General features: G+C 36.6%; 1 protein-coding gene across 3 annotated transcripts in view; it reads left to right on the top strand.

Annotated features, from left to right (window-relative positions):
* Positions 1–15,747, top strand: part of ASB15 (ankyrin repeat and SOCS box containing 15) — a 61,126-nt gene that overhangs the window by 149 nt on the left and 45,230 nt on the right. For 2 of the 3 annotated variants that reach the window (XM_019825752.3, XM_019825753.3), the window contains exons 1-3: positions 37–354; positions 2,925–3,003; positions 13,770–13,870. The gene's annotated coding sequence lies outside the window, so the exon portion shown is untranslated. Of the gene's footprint in view, positions 1–36; positions 355–2,924; positions 3,004–13,769; positions 13,871–15,747 lie in introns of those variants that run through there. The other variant, XM_045052692.1, reaches the window with a different exon arrangement.

The following is a 15,747-nucleotide window of genomic DNA, read 5'->3' on the forward strand; positions in this document are numbered from 1 at the left end:
GCGTCACAAGCAGGTGCTGGAGGAAAGGGATTTGTCATAGGAGTCTTACGTCTTGGTTCCTGTCTTTGCCACCTCTGATGGCTTGCCCAAAGGCTACGGGAAACACTCCAAATTTCCAAACAGTTCCGACAGAACCTGCACTCGGCTTAACTTTTGGCGAATTTCTCAACCTCCTTTCCACAGTGTCGTATGTAGTAAAATGAGAGTGGTCGTCTGGAGGTATCATCTAAATGATCTCATGCCAGCCACGTTTCTAGGCTAATGCACCAAAGCAGTTTGCAGTGTGAGGCCATCTCCCACCTCGACACTTTTCTATTTCACTTTCGGAAGCACACCATCTTCTCATTTCCCCAGGTGAAGTGATGCCAGATCATACCACTTCTCCCTGCTTTCCTCTACATTTAATGAGTACCGGTTATGTGTTAGTTACTGAGGCATAACTTATAAGACAGAATCTCACATCCTGGTGTTTACTGAACAATGATAAAGATATGCATTAATAAATTGGTAATTGTTCTAAAAGAGGTTTGTTCCAAGTGCAGTGGTAGCAGGGAAGATGAAATAACTAACCAAAAATTGTAAGTGACTGGAGTTAAAGCATCTGCTAAAAAGCCAATGGGAGAAAAGCACAACAAATTGAATAAACACGTGTACAAATATATATATATATATAATATACATATATATATACATACATATATATATACAAATATATATATATATATATGTATATATATATATATATATATATATATATATATACCTATTCTGAGTAGCAAAAAGTGTAACAAATAGTAAAACAACCCACAGAATGGAAAAAGGTATTTCCAACCACATAAAATCACCAAAAGATAAGTGGCACCTGGAATAAGAAGGAACTTCTATAAATCAGTAAGAAAATTACTATTAACCAGAACAGGTCTCTCTGCTTCCTTCCATTCTTGCCTCGCACTCTGGAATAGATTAAATGACTTTAAATATGTAAGGTGCCTGGTCCAGTGCATGAAACATAGCACCACATACACGTGATTGTTATTGATTTTTTATTTCATGTTATTATTCTCAACCCAGTAGCTACAATAATCCTTCTCGAACATACTGTGCTCAAAATTCTCCCATAGGTTTTCACTCAAGATGTAAAAGCCAAAGTCCTTTCATCTTATAAGTCCCTGACCAAGATAGCCCCCCACAGCCTCTCACTTCTCAGGCCTAACCTCCTATTCGCCTTTCCCTGCTTAGGTAGCTGTTCTTCTAAGCTTTTTCTTGGAAAACCCTTCTACCAGATGGCACATAGGTCCGGCTTGCACCTCTTTCAAGTGTTTGCTCAAATACTACCTTTTCAGTGTGGCCTGCCCTGGCCATGAGATTTAAAATTGCAAATTACCATGAGCTCCTTGTTCTCTTCCCTGTTTTGTTTTCTTCATAGTCTTTATCACCTTCTAATATGCTATCTAATTATCTTACTTATATTGTTTCTGTGCATCACCCTTTCTAGAATATAAACCATATGTGGATGGAAATTTTTTCCTACCGTATATGAAATGCCTAAAATAGTACCTGGCACATAATAAGCAATAAATATATTTTTAATGGATACAATAGAAAAAAAGGCAAAGGAAAATAATAGGCAATTGACAAAAAATGGAAACAGGAACAATCAATAAACATGAAAAAGATTCAACCTCTCTAATAATCAAGAAAATGAAAATTAACCATAATTTTACTGCCATCTTATGGATAAAAATTAAAGACTGACAATACCAAGTGTTGTCAATACCAAGTGGAACAACAAGAATACTCAGACACCGCTGGTGGGAGTGAGTTGGTATAATCACTTTGGGGAATAATTTCACAATAATTAGTTGAAGAGATACAAAACCTATAACTGAGTGTTATGGGTTGAACTATAACCCCCCAAATTCATATGTTGAAGTCATAATTCCCACTATCTCAAAATGTGACCTTATATAAAAATAGGATCATTGCAAATGTAATTAGTTAATATGAGGTCATTAGAGCGGGCCCTTGTCTAAGACAACTGATGTCCTTATTAAAAGGAAATATTTAGACACAGAGAAATGTACACAGAGAGTACATCATGCAATGATGAGGGCAATAGGGATGACACTTCTACAAGCCAAGGAACAACAAAGACTCCTAGAAAAATCACTAGAAGTTAGGGGAAAGGCATGGATCAGATTCTCTTAGCCCTTAGAAGAAACCAACTCTGCTGACATTTTGATCTCACACTGGTAGCCTCCAGACAGATGAGCTAATACTTTTAATACTGTTTAAATCGCTCAGTTTGTGTTATTTGTTACAGAAACCCTATAAACTAACACTGAGTAATAAATTTATTTGATCATTTGTTCCTCTCTTCTATTAGGATAGCTGTCCCTAGAAACATTAGCCATGGGGGTATAATCTTCCCAGTTCAGATTGCCCAAGAATTAGGCATTACCATAACTTTCATCATAATTTATGGTTTCTAGTATTTAAATCATTCACAATTAAAATTCAGGACATTGGAAATATATATATTAACACCTGTGCATGTATTAATGGCATTTTATAGATTCACACAGGCATGTGCATGGGTGTATACACATATGAAAATATAAAGAAACTACTGAATTGGGACAAACCATCTGATGACATCCATTTACTCCTACAAAGGTGACATGTATATTTGGGCACACTAAATTAGATTCAAGAAACCATATTAAGGTTGCAAAGAAATGACCTTATTTTTCAAAACAGTTAATGCTGAAATAATCACTGGAACCTAGATGAATTTCCATTTATAAGGTCACAAACTTTATTGCCCATCCCTCCAGATTTAAAGAATTTTCGTCATTGTGGGTATGTTCTAGAATGTAGAATTATGTGATTATAAAAGATGCATGTGTTTTCATTTGTTGTAGCTTTGGGAGTTCAGGATTCTGCCATAGTGTATTTGCTGAGGACACAACAGCTAGACAGACCTAGCTGATCCTGCCTAAGGTACTGCATAGCTAACCATTTCTATGTGGTGGGGAAACATGTAGGTTTTCTAAACCAATCCCTTTGCAGAGGTGCAAGTCTATGTATGGAGGGGGCTTGGCAGTGATGTCCTATGGCTGCTGACAGTAGAATTAGCTACAAAGAGAAATCAACCTTGGCATCTGTGATATCAGAAAGGGATTTGGGAATACCTTAATGTGAGTAGCAAGGACATCATATGTAACTGGAAGAGTTAGGACCTCCTACACTGCTTCTTAATGACACAGGCGCTTCTGTGAATAGCTAGATCTTACCAAAGTTAGGTAGTGAAAATGTTTCCTAGAATCTAGAGCTCTGGAGCTATGTTCCCCATCCAGTTCCTTGAAGGAAACATGAAATCAAACAGATGAAAAGGAAGAAAGCATTTCAATTGTCAGGGCACAAGGGACTCATTCCTAATAATCTAGAGGGGATAAGTACTACCTTGCCTGTTTTACTCTTAGTTTTCACAACGTGGGAGCACAGGTGAAAATAATCTCCCCTCAGGGAGTATTCTTTCCTATTCCAAACTTGGCAAGAAAGAAAATTATTTTTTTTCCAAATTAATTCTTAGAACAGATCAACATATTAAAATTCTAATAGTTTGGATATGATCCATCTCTTGTGCTTCTGTTCCTATCAGGCATATTCAGAAGAATTTGGATTTTTTCCGGTCTTTTCTATCTATGCTATGGATATTTCTAAAAAGTGTCTTGTTTTCTATATGGTGGTTTTTAGAACCTCATTCTAAATCAAGCTATCACTTAGATAGAAGCCATTACCAAGTTTTATCTTAGTGGCTATCAGCTTCCATGAATGAGTTACTTAGTGTGTGAAAATGGGGATATCCAATACTGCCACCCAGATTTGGAATAAGTTTAATATTGAGGTTTAAAAACAGGTATCCTTTTTGAAAAATAGAACCTATGGAAGAATTGAATAATAAAGATTTCTAGCCACCTCATCCCTGCCAATAGGGAGCATCTCTGGCACCACTTCTGTGTACCAAATGCTGCTGCTCTCCATTTAAAACCAAACAAGAAAGAAGTGCTGAAAGTCAGGAATTTTTTTAAGCAGATGGAAACTATTTTATGAGATTAAAACAAATAAGGATTTATTAACATAAATGGTAATAATAATACATTAATAAGATGGTACTAAGACAACAATTATTTTTAAATGAATACCTTAACAGAATTAAGAAATAAAATAAAATTAAGTATAATAAAAAAGTTGAAACTGGTGGAAAGATATCATAAATGTAGATACTGTATTTTTAATTAGTCTCATTAATGTAAAATCACAAATCAAGTGAAATAAACAAGATAAAAGATGGCAAAAACAATAGTTAAAGTAGATTTGAGACTTTGGAAATGTGAGATAAAGAATATGATCATTTTTGAAAACTGGATAACTAACAGAACAACTAAAATAATCATGTTGTATGATACATACATATCATATGTATATGTAATATACATATTGTATATCATGTTGTATGATACATACATATCATATGTATATGTAATATACATATATTACATGTATACATTACAGTATACATGTAAATGTATACTGTGGCTTATGTTATGTCATAAACTACAATAGTTAATAAGGATCTGTCAGTGAACCAGGAAGACAGGTTTCAATCACCAAGGAGCTTTGTTCTGGTGGCTGGACACACAGTAGATAAGTCAATAAATTAAACTACCAAATGCGATGATTTTTCCAAAGGAAATGAACAGTGTGCTATGAGAGATGGGGATCTAGTTAAGAGTGCATGAAACTTTTTCTGTGACAGTGACATTTATTCTGAGATATGAAGGGAGGATGCAGTCATACAAAAACTAGCTAAAGAGTTCAGCAGAGACAATAGTAAGGGTGAAAGTATGAGCAGAAGAATGCTGTGATGGGTGTGTGGCTGGGGTGGAAGGGTGAATATGAGGGTGGCAGGCACCCTTGTGAAAGGATCATGCAATGTGAATGGCTTAAATATGGGTGGTATGGTCTGACTTGCATTTTTAAAGATTTTTACTTTTAAGTAATTTATACATCAAATACAGAGCTCAAACAAGCAACCTCAAGATCAAGAGTTGCATGCTCCACTGACAGAGCCAGTCAGGTGCCCCAGTCTGACTTGCACTTCTAAAAGGCTACTCAACAAGAGTCGTGGGCCAGGCGAATTCTATCAGGCATTTATAGAAGAGTTACTACCTATTCTTCTCAAAGTGTTCTAAAAATAGAAATGGAAGGAAAACTTCCAAATTCATTTAATAATGCCAGCATTACCTTGATTTCAAAACCAGACAAAGACCCCACTAAAAAGGAGAATTACAGGCCAATATCCCTGATGAATATGGATGCAAAAATTCTCAACAAGATCCTGGCAAATTGAATTCAACAGTACACTGAAAGAATTATTCATCATGATCAAGTAGGACTTATTCCTGGGCTGCAAGGCTGGCTCAGTATTACAAATCAATCCACGTGATATACCACATTAATAAGAGAAAGGATAAGAACCCAGACTTCAAGCTGTATTACAAAGCTGTAATCATCAAGACAGTATGGTACTGGCACAAAAACAGACACTCAGATCAATGGAACAGAATAGAGAACTCAGAAATGGACCCACAAATGTATGGCCAACTAATCTTTGACAAAACAGGAAAGACTATTCAATGGAATGAAGACAGTCTCTTCAGCTAGGAAAACTGGATAGCGACATGCAGATGTATGAACCTGGACCACTTTCTTACACCATACACAAAAATAAATTCAAAATGGATGAAAGACCTAAATGTAAGACAGGAAGAAAGAAAATCCTTAACGAGAAAGCAGGCAAAAACTTCTTTGACCTTGGCCGCAGCAACTTCTTACTCAACACGTCTCCAGAAGTAAGGGAAACAAAAGCAAAAATGGACTACTGGGACCTCATCAAAATAAAAAGCTTCTGCACAGCGAAGGAAACAATCAGCAAAACTAAAAGGCAACCGACAGAATGGGAGAAGATATTTGCAAATGACATATCAGATAAAGGGTTAGTATCCAAAATCTATAAAGGACTTATCAAACTCAACACCCAAAAAAACCCAAATAATCCAGTGAGGAAGTGGGCAAAAGACATGAATAGACACTTCTCCAAAGAAGACATCCAGATGGCCAACTGACACATGAAAAGCTGCTCAACATAACTCATCATCTGGGAAATACAAGTCAAAACCACAATGAGATACCACCTCACACCTTTCAGAATGGCTAACATTAACAACTCAAGCAACAACAGATGTCGGTGAGGATGCAGAGAAAGAGGATCTCTTTTGTACTGCTGGTGGAAATGCAAACTGGTACAGCCACTCTGGAAAAAAGTATGAAGTTTCCTCAAAAATTTAAAAATACAACTACCCTACGGCCCAGCAATTACATTACTAGGTATTTATCCAAGGGATACAGGTATGCTGTTTCAAAGGGGCACATGCACACCAGTGTTTATAGCAGCACTATCAACAATAGCCAAATTATGGAAACAGCCCAAATGTCCATTGATGGATAAATGGATAAAGAAGATGTGGTATCTATATCTATATCTATATCTATATCTATATCTATATCTATATCTATATCTACAGATATAGATATGTGTGTATACATATATATACATATATACATATACATATATATATACATATATACATATACATATATATATACACACACACACACACACACATACACAATGGAGTATTACTCAGCAATAAAAAATAATGAAATCTTGCCATTTGCAGCTACGTGGATGGAACTAGAAAGTATTATGCTAAGCAAAATGAGTCAGTCAGAGAAAGACAAATATCATATGACTTCACTCATATGAGGACTTTAAGATACAAGACAGATGAATATAAGGGAAGAGAAGCAAAAATAATATAAAAACAGGGATGGGGATAAAACATAAGAGACTCTTGAATATGGAGAACAAACAGAGGGTTACTGGAGGGGTTGTGGGCTAAATGGGTAAGGGGCATTAAGGAATCTACTCCTGAAATCATTGTTGCAGTATATGCTAACTAACTTGGATGTAAATTAAAGAAATAAATTAAAAATTTTTAAAAAGGACAAGAACCATATGATCCTGTCAATAGATGCATAAAAGCATTTGACAAAATATAGCATCTATTTTTTATAAAAACTCTCAACAAAATAGGGATAGATGGAACATACCTCAACATCATAAAGGCCATATATGAAAGACCCACAGCTAATATCATCCCAAATGGGGAAAAACTGAGGGACTTTTCCCTACAGTCAGGAACAAGACAAGGAAGTCCACTGTCACCATTACTATTTAACATAGTACTGGAAGTCTTAGCCTCAGCAATCAGACAACAAAAAGAAACAAAGGGCATACAAATTGGCCAGGAAGAAGTAAAATTTTCTCTATTTGCAGATGGCATAATATTCTATGTTGGAAACCTGAAAGACTTCACACACACACACACAAAAGCCAGAACTGATAAATGAATTCAGCAAAGTTCCAGGATGTAAAATCAATGTGTAGAAATTGGTTGCATTTTTATACACCAACAAAGAAGCAGCAGAAAAAAAAAAATCAAGGAATTGATCCCATTTGCAATTGCAAATACAATTTATTCCTAGATACCTAGAAATAAACCTAACTAAAGAGGCCAAGTCTCTGTACTCTGAAAACTATAGGACACTTAATGAAAGAAACTGAAGAGGACACAAAGAAATGGAAAATCATTTCATGCTCAAGGATTGGAAGAACAAGCATTGTTAAAATGTCTCTACTACCTAAAGCAATGTACACATTTAATGCAATCCCTACCCAAATACCATCAGCATTTTTCAGAGCTAGAACAAAGAATCCTAAAATTTGTATGGAACCACAAAAGACCCCAAATAGCCAAAGCAACCTTGAAAAAGAAAACAAAACTGGAGGCATCATGATTCCAGATTTCAAGCTATGTTACAAAGCTGTAGTCATCAAGACAGTATGGCACTGGCACAAGAACAGACACATGGATCAATGGAACAGAATAGAAAACCCAGAAATGGACATGCACCTATATAGTCAACTAATCTTCAACAAAGCAGGAAAGAACGTCCAAAAGAAAAAGTCCCTTCAACAAATGGTGTTGGGAAAACTAGACAACAGCATGCAGAAGAATGAAACTGGACCACCTTCTTTCACCATACTCTAAAGTAAATTCAAAATGGATGAAAGACCTAAATGTGAGACAGGAAACCATCAAAATCCTAGAGCAGAACACAGGCAGCAACGTCTTTGACCTCAGCCAGAACAACTTCTTACTAGACACATCGCTGGAGGCAAGGGAAACAAAAGCAAAAATAAACTATAGGGACCTCATCAAGATAAAAAGCTTCTGCTCAGCAAAGGAAACAATCAATGAAACAAAAAGGCAGCCTATGGAAAAAGATAAGATATTTGCAAATGACATATCTGATAAAGGGTTAATGTCCAAAATCTATAAAGATTTATCAAACTCAATGCCCAAAAAACAAATAACCCAGTTAAGAAATGGGCAGAAGGGGTGAATAGACACATTTCCAAAGAAGACATCCATTTGGCTAACAGACATATGAAAGGATGCTCAACATCACTCATCATCAGGGAAATACAAATCAAAACCATGATGAGATGCTACCTCACACCTCTCAGGATGGCTAAAATTGACAACACAAGAAACAACAGGGGTTGGCAAGGATGCAGAGTAAGTGAACCCTCTTGCACTGCCGGTGGGAATGCAAACTGGTGCAGCCACTCTGGAGAATAGTATGGAGATTCTTCAAAAAACTAAAAACAGGGGCACCTGGGTGGCTCAATTCGTTAAGCTTCTGACTCTTGATTTTGGCTCAGGTCATGATCTCACAATTTGTGAGATCAAGCTGTGCATCAGGCTCTGCACTGACAGTGTGGAGTCTACTTGGGACTCTCTCTCTCCCACTCTCTGCCCCTCCCCTGCTCACATGTGTGCATGCTCTCTCTCTCTCTCAAAATAAACAAATAAACTTTAAAAATAAATAAATAAAAGAGCATAATGAAAGAATAAATGTAAAGAGATGCTTACAGAAGGGACTGACAGGAAGGAAATGGACATGAACAACTGAAGTAATGACACAGAATTGGGAGGGGCCTCCAAAAATTCTGATTAAGACTATAGAAGTTATTATAAAGATATCATAGTGGAATTTTTAGAAATGTCTTTTAGTTTACAAATTTCAAAACTTGCTTTAAATATTCTGTTAGGGTCCTGCATGTGAATCCATATGGTTTGAAAAGCTGAGTAAATAATGGCGGACACTTTTAATCAAAACTTCATGGTCCACTTAGCTTTAATTCCCAAGAACTCCATTATTTGCAATATATAATATTATGCAATTTATAATATGTAATATAAAATGTAGTGAAAAATAGTCTCAGGGATCTTCTCATTCATTCAAGCAACTTGCCTCTCTCCAGTACAACGTAATTCTGTAATGTCAGAGGTATTAGAAAATATCCCAAACTGCCTCTTTGTTTTCCATAGAAGGCCAGTTAAGATGACTTCATAAGCCATGCAGTGAGTTCTCCAGCAGGTGGTGATAAAGAGACAGATGTAAATGGCAGTCCTGGCAACCTTATACCATTGAGGGAATGCAGAAATGTTTTTCTTAAAGATTTTCTGGAAATTTCACTTTGTAAGAAACATAATAAGCAGTACAACATAAAGGAATTTGGTCTAAAATACCTCAGATACAGACAGCAAGAAAAAAAAAATCTAGTCCAGGAATGGTTAGGACCCCAAAGAGCCAATCAGCCACTTAAAAAGTCATTACTGAAAACGGTAAATAGCAGGATAAGAAAATCTTGATTATATGGCTTTATATGACATTAGAGTGCTATTGTATGCATTTTTAATAGTTGGAGAATGTATGAGATTGACTTAAGGGGCAGTAAAAGGAAGGAAGGAAGGAAGGAAGGAAGGAAGGAAGGAAGGAAGGAAGGAAGGAAGGAAGGAAGGAAGGGGGATAGTCAATATGTCGCTGTTAGCGCCTAGGGGAACGAAGGTAGCAGGTTAAAGGAACAGGTTGAAGGAAGGTGGATACTATTACTAAAAATCCATCGTTTCTCGGCCTTTTGGCTAAGATCAAGTGTATTACTAAAAATCCAGATGAACAAGAAATGGAACCAGCACACCCACAGTAACTCGGGCCCAGTGAACAAGGTGGGAAAGGGAAGCTAAATGGAATTCACATCATAACCTAAAAGCACAGTGTAGCTGTGATGGTTGGAGAGGACATGCCGGGGAGACTCTCAAAAAAACTGATAGGCAAGCACATTAAATATAATTGATTTCTCTGTTTAATTACAAGAAAGAGGATGCAGAAGAGAATAGGAGTGTGATGGAAATGTCTTACTGTGGGTAACTTGGACAATTCGAAAATAGAAGCAAATAATGATTGCTGTTATGTTTTTGTCTAAGAAAAACTGCATTCTGAGCAGATAGGATTAAATCCTTGTCAACAATACAGAAAACTGGTAACTACTGCCATTGTCGTGGGCAGTAGTGCTTTTCTTGAGACCACCTCACCACTCTCACAAATCTCAGACTGTGCCTTCCAAGAGAGCTATAGGGGCTACCGTTGGCATACTGCACTAGTCAGCGATCATGTAATGCCTTCTGGACTGGCCTTTATTTCTGGGAGATTCTAGGCATGAGCAAGGGAAGCTGAATATAGTAAGAAACTGACCTCCTATGTCCTCACTTAACTCCAGCAGGTACACATGCTCACCTCTACTCCAAGGCTTGATCCCACCCACCTTGACAGATTAAGGTCTGAGCAGATATTAGTTCTGCAAGAGACACAATGCAAGGGAGATACTGAGTAATTTCTCCCTCCCTATTCTTAATTTGGAAGAGTCAACTGGGTTTAAATATCTTTACATTTTTAGCCCTCCCCATTTCCCATACACACTAGCATTTGCATATTCCTTTTTCTCATGGGTATATCTCTCCCCTGTGGTCTTTTCTTCCAAATCATTATGAACTGAAAAGGACTCTAGGCAAGAATATTCTTTGCCATTTCCCAGCTTTATGGGAAGTTCAGGCAGGTGCTTCAGCTTCTCTGGATCTTGGCCAATATCTCCATCTGTGAAGCTCACAATGGTTGAATTAGGTCGTCATTTCCTGACGGGTGGTTCACGAACCCCTGGCTGTTCAAGACTGTATTCCAGGGCACTCAGTTCAATACAAGTTGAAATGGTATTTGCTTTGATTTATATTTTTAAGTAGTAAATAAAAATCTTTAAAATGTCCTAGTAATGGGACGCCTGGGTGGCTTAGTCAGTTAAGCATTCAATTCCTGATTTTGGCTCAAGTCATAATCTCACAGTTCATGAGATGAGGCCCCATGTGGAGCTCCGTGCTGAGGTTGTACAGCCTGCTGGGGATTCTCTGTCGCCGCCCCCCACCCCCTGCCCCCGCCTCTGTCTTCCCCAGTGCACACTCTCTTTCTCAAAATAAACATTAAAAAAATCCTATTAAAACAAGAATATTCGAAAGCCTCCAACTACACAGCAGATGAATATGTGCTGTGCTTAGTGGGAGTCAGATGAGACTGGGAGTAGTTTATCACACCTGCACACAGAAAGCTTTGGCAGTTTTAACTGTTATTTAGAATTAAGTTGTTTTTGATTTTGGTCAAGATATTGACATTTACGTAGTCAGGGTACTGAATATTTCCTTACCATAAGGATCTCTCATGTGGCCATTTTTTTAAAGTGTATTTATTTTGAGAGAGAGAGAGAGACAGAACACAAGTGGGGTAGGGGCAAAGAGAAAGGGACAGAGAGTTCCAAGCAGGCTCCACACTGTCAGCATAGACCCCAACTCGGGACTCAAACTCATAAAGTGTGAGATCATGACCTGAGCCGAGATCAAGAGTGGGGCTTTTAACCAGCTGAGCCACCCAGGCACCCCTCATGTTGCCATTTTATAGCTACTCCACTTCCCTCTCATTCACTCCTCTTCATCCCTGGCAATACCAGCCTGTTCTCCATCTCAAGAATGTTCTATAAATGAAATCATACAGTATGTAACCATTTGGGATTCACTGTTTTCACTCAAGATAATTCTCTGGAGTTGCAACCAGACTGTTAGATGTATCAACAGTCCATTCCTTTTTATTGCTGAGTAATGTTCCATGGTATGAATGTCCACTTTGTTTAACCACTCACCTGTTGTTTTCACTTTGGGGCTATTACAAAGCTGCTGTGAACAGTTATGGTCAGATTTTTGAGTTAACATAAGTTTTCATTTCTCTGGTATAACCACCCAGGAGTGCAATTGCTGGGTCTATTGTAATTTCACGTGTAAGTTTTTAAGAAACTATCAAACTGTTTTCCAGAGTGGCTGTATCATTTTACGTTTGTACCAGCAATGCAGGAATGATCCAGTGTTCCACATCCTTGCCAGCATTTAGTGTTGTCACTATTTTTTGTTTCTAATTTTAGTTATTCTGACTGGTGTATGGTGATGTCTCATGGTGCCTATAATTTCCATTTCCCCAATGGCTTATTGATGTTGAACATCTTTCCATGTGTTTATTTGCCCTTTGTATAGGGCCTTCTCACCAAAAATAAATAAAGGTAACTATGTGAGGTGATGGGCAATAGCTGTATTAATTAACTTGACTGCAGCAATCATTTCACAATATGTACATATACCAAATCATCACATTGTACTCTTTAAATATATCCAATTTTGTCAATTATACTTCAAAAAAATGAGCAAACTAAAACATTACCAGTACACCACTAAATTTAGAAATAGTTTTGTTTCTGCTTCCTTTTTGCTAATTTTGAGAGCAGAAAACATGATTTTTACTTCTTATATTTTCCCATAGCACTTTCTACAGAGCTAGTCATAAAAAGTAGGCATACCTAACAAGTACACATGAATCAATTGATAGATTGTGAAAGCACTGAGGGAGTCATCAGAAATCATAAGTGATGGAAGAAGCTTGGATTTGAAAATCATAAAATGTTCTCTTTCTTTTTTACCATCAATATTCCGGTTTTAGCTTCAATATTTCAGACTTAAAGATCACTGAAGGAAAACATTCAACAGCGCTCTGAAGATGTGTTCAGGAGGTTATGCATAAGCTATTCTCTGTTCTTCACATGGATATTTTCATCTTTGAACCTAAATGGCCTGAGGCTGCACTATTTAATTTTTATTTGTTTTTTTAGTGATCTTTATTTACTCTAGAAGTTCATTCTTTTTAAAAAAATTTTTTTAATGTTTACTTATTTTTGAGAGAGAGACAGACAGTGAGCGGGGGAGGGGCAGAGAGAGAGAGGGAGACAGAATCCGAAGGAGGCTCCAGGCTCTGAGCTGTCAGCACAGAGCCTGATGCAGGGCTGAAACCCACGAACTGTGAGATCATGACCTGAGCCAAAGTTGGACGCTTAACCAACTGAGCCACCCAGGCGCCCCACTAGCAATTCATTCTTAAAGCTAGGCAGTTAATTCCTTAACCTGCTGTATTTTGTTCAAAAGATCTTGTAGCAAGTAATATTTTTTCTTGAAGGATGGAGTCATGTCTTATCCAGTAACAGGCAGTTTGTACCATGTTTAAGTGTTTCCAGTTTCATCGTCCTTCACAGTACTATCTTATTTTATTTTATTTTATTTTATTTTATTTTATTTTATATTTTTATATTTCAGTCTTGAAGACTTTATTGGATTCGCATCCTACTCCATTAACTCCCACCTCCCTTGGGCTCTTTCATGACACAAATGGGAGAAAAATGTGGATGGAGATAAAGGTAAGAATGAATGTGTGAAATTGATCCTTTTCCTTAACCAACAAGTTAGGCTCATTTACATGTAATGATGCAACACATATATTTGCTCTGATTTTTGTAGTTTTTAAAAATATCTTTTCCTATACAGTAAGCTTTATTTTTTTAATGTGGTCTTCATATATTTAGAAAGGCTTATATTTTTTTTATTCACTGGTTGACTTTATATTTGTGATATTATGTAATTTTCTTGGTTACCAATTTTTTAACAGTTCCTGTTAGTTTCCTGCTAGGAAAACATTGATAAAATAGTCATGTTCAGACCTCTGTGACTAATATTTTGAACTTCAATGTATGGCTTTAATATATCCTTATTAAATTCCATCATTGGATTTTCCGCATTTATCTAGCATTTTGAGATAATTTTATATTTTGATAAAAGCATGAACATTTGTGTTCTATGTTATTTCCGGAGATGTGTTTCACTATTATTTTGATACTGAGAAGCACTGTCACCCTTCTAGAACCAAGCACTATGTTTTACATCAAATAATTCCAGAAATGACCTGGTTTCCCTTAACAGCTTGTAGAAAACTTAAGGCCCAATATTTTGTTCATTTAATACAGGCAGACCCATCACAATGATATACACTTTTATTTTAGCTCCACTTTTTTATTCAGATCCATTTAAATTCATGCAATTTTATTATATTCTATTTATCATTGTAAGTCACCTATAATTCTTTCTGCAATAATGTTCTTATTCCCAGCTTTTGAAAACCCCCAAATCTGATGCTCATAGAAATTAACTCAAAATGTTAATAAACACATGGAACTTCTTGAACAATACAGTTAAACACATCAAGCTTTTATTAAGATTTTCTTTGGTAAGGCGCCTGGGTGGCTCAGTCTGTTCAGTGTCCGACTTCAGCTCAGGTCATGATCTCACAACTTGTGAGTTTGAGCCCCGCATCGCATCGGGCTCTGTGCTGACAGCTCAGAGCCTGGAGCCTGTTTTGGATTCTGTGTCTCCCTCTCTCTCTGCTCCTCCCCCGCTCGCACTCTGTCTCTCTCTCAAAAATAAACATTAAACAACAACAAAAAGTTATCTCTATATTTTTAGTTCTCATTCATTCATTCAGTCATTCCTGCACGTAAGTTCAGTTAATTTGAGGTTTTAGTTTTCCTGACATAATTATCACCAGTCTTTATATTTATCTGCCTCATAGGGACCTTGGCCATCTTTGGTATAAGCCCTTTTGATATTAGAGCTCAAGAGAGTTTGCTATGAACTACAGAAATTTCATTCAATGCCTCACCCTTCCCTTTCTCAGTGAAGCCTATGTGTGCATCGTTAGAATTTTCTTTCCATCCTATGGTCCAACCTCCCTCTTGTAGATATTCAGGCAACTGGGCCATTGCCATCAGTAAACTTTATGAAGTCTTATTTCTCCTATTTCCTATCCAGTTTTGTTTTTCTTAATACAAATCTGTGATAACACAATTTACATACAAGATATTTTACATGCAAAGGTAAGAAACAAGAAACAGTATTAATAGTGTCATCCAATATACAAATGTGGGTCATATTTATTTTGCCAATTATATTTGGCAATGCCAGTATTAATAGCGTCATCCAATATACAAATGTGGGTCATATTTATTTTGCCAATTATATTTGAATACATTGGTTCCATTGTAACATGTTTTCCTTAATAATTTCAAAGTTTAATTAGGAAAAAAATCTTAGATAAAAAAATCTTGTTAGTTAGAATTAAAGAAGAAGGATCTTAACTTTATTTTTTAAAAGGATATTGTTAAATTTCTACATTGCTATAGACTCACTGCAGAGATTATAATAGCTATATAATCTGAAGTGTTTTGTTATTGCCAATGCACTT

This window comes from Felis catus, chromosome A2, assembly GCF_018350175.1.
Source record: "Felis catus isolate Fca126 chromosome A2, F.catus_Fca126_mat1.0, whole genome shotgun sequence".
NCBI lineage: Eukaryota > Metazoa > Chordata > Mammalia > Carnivora > Felidae > Felis > Felis catus.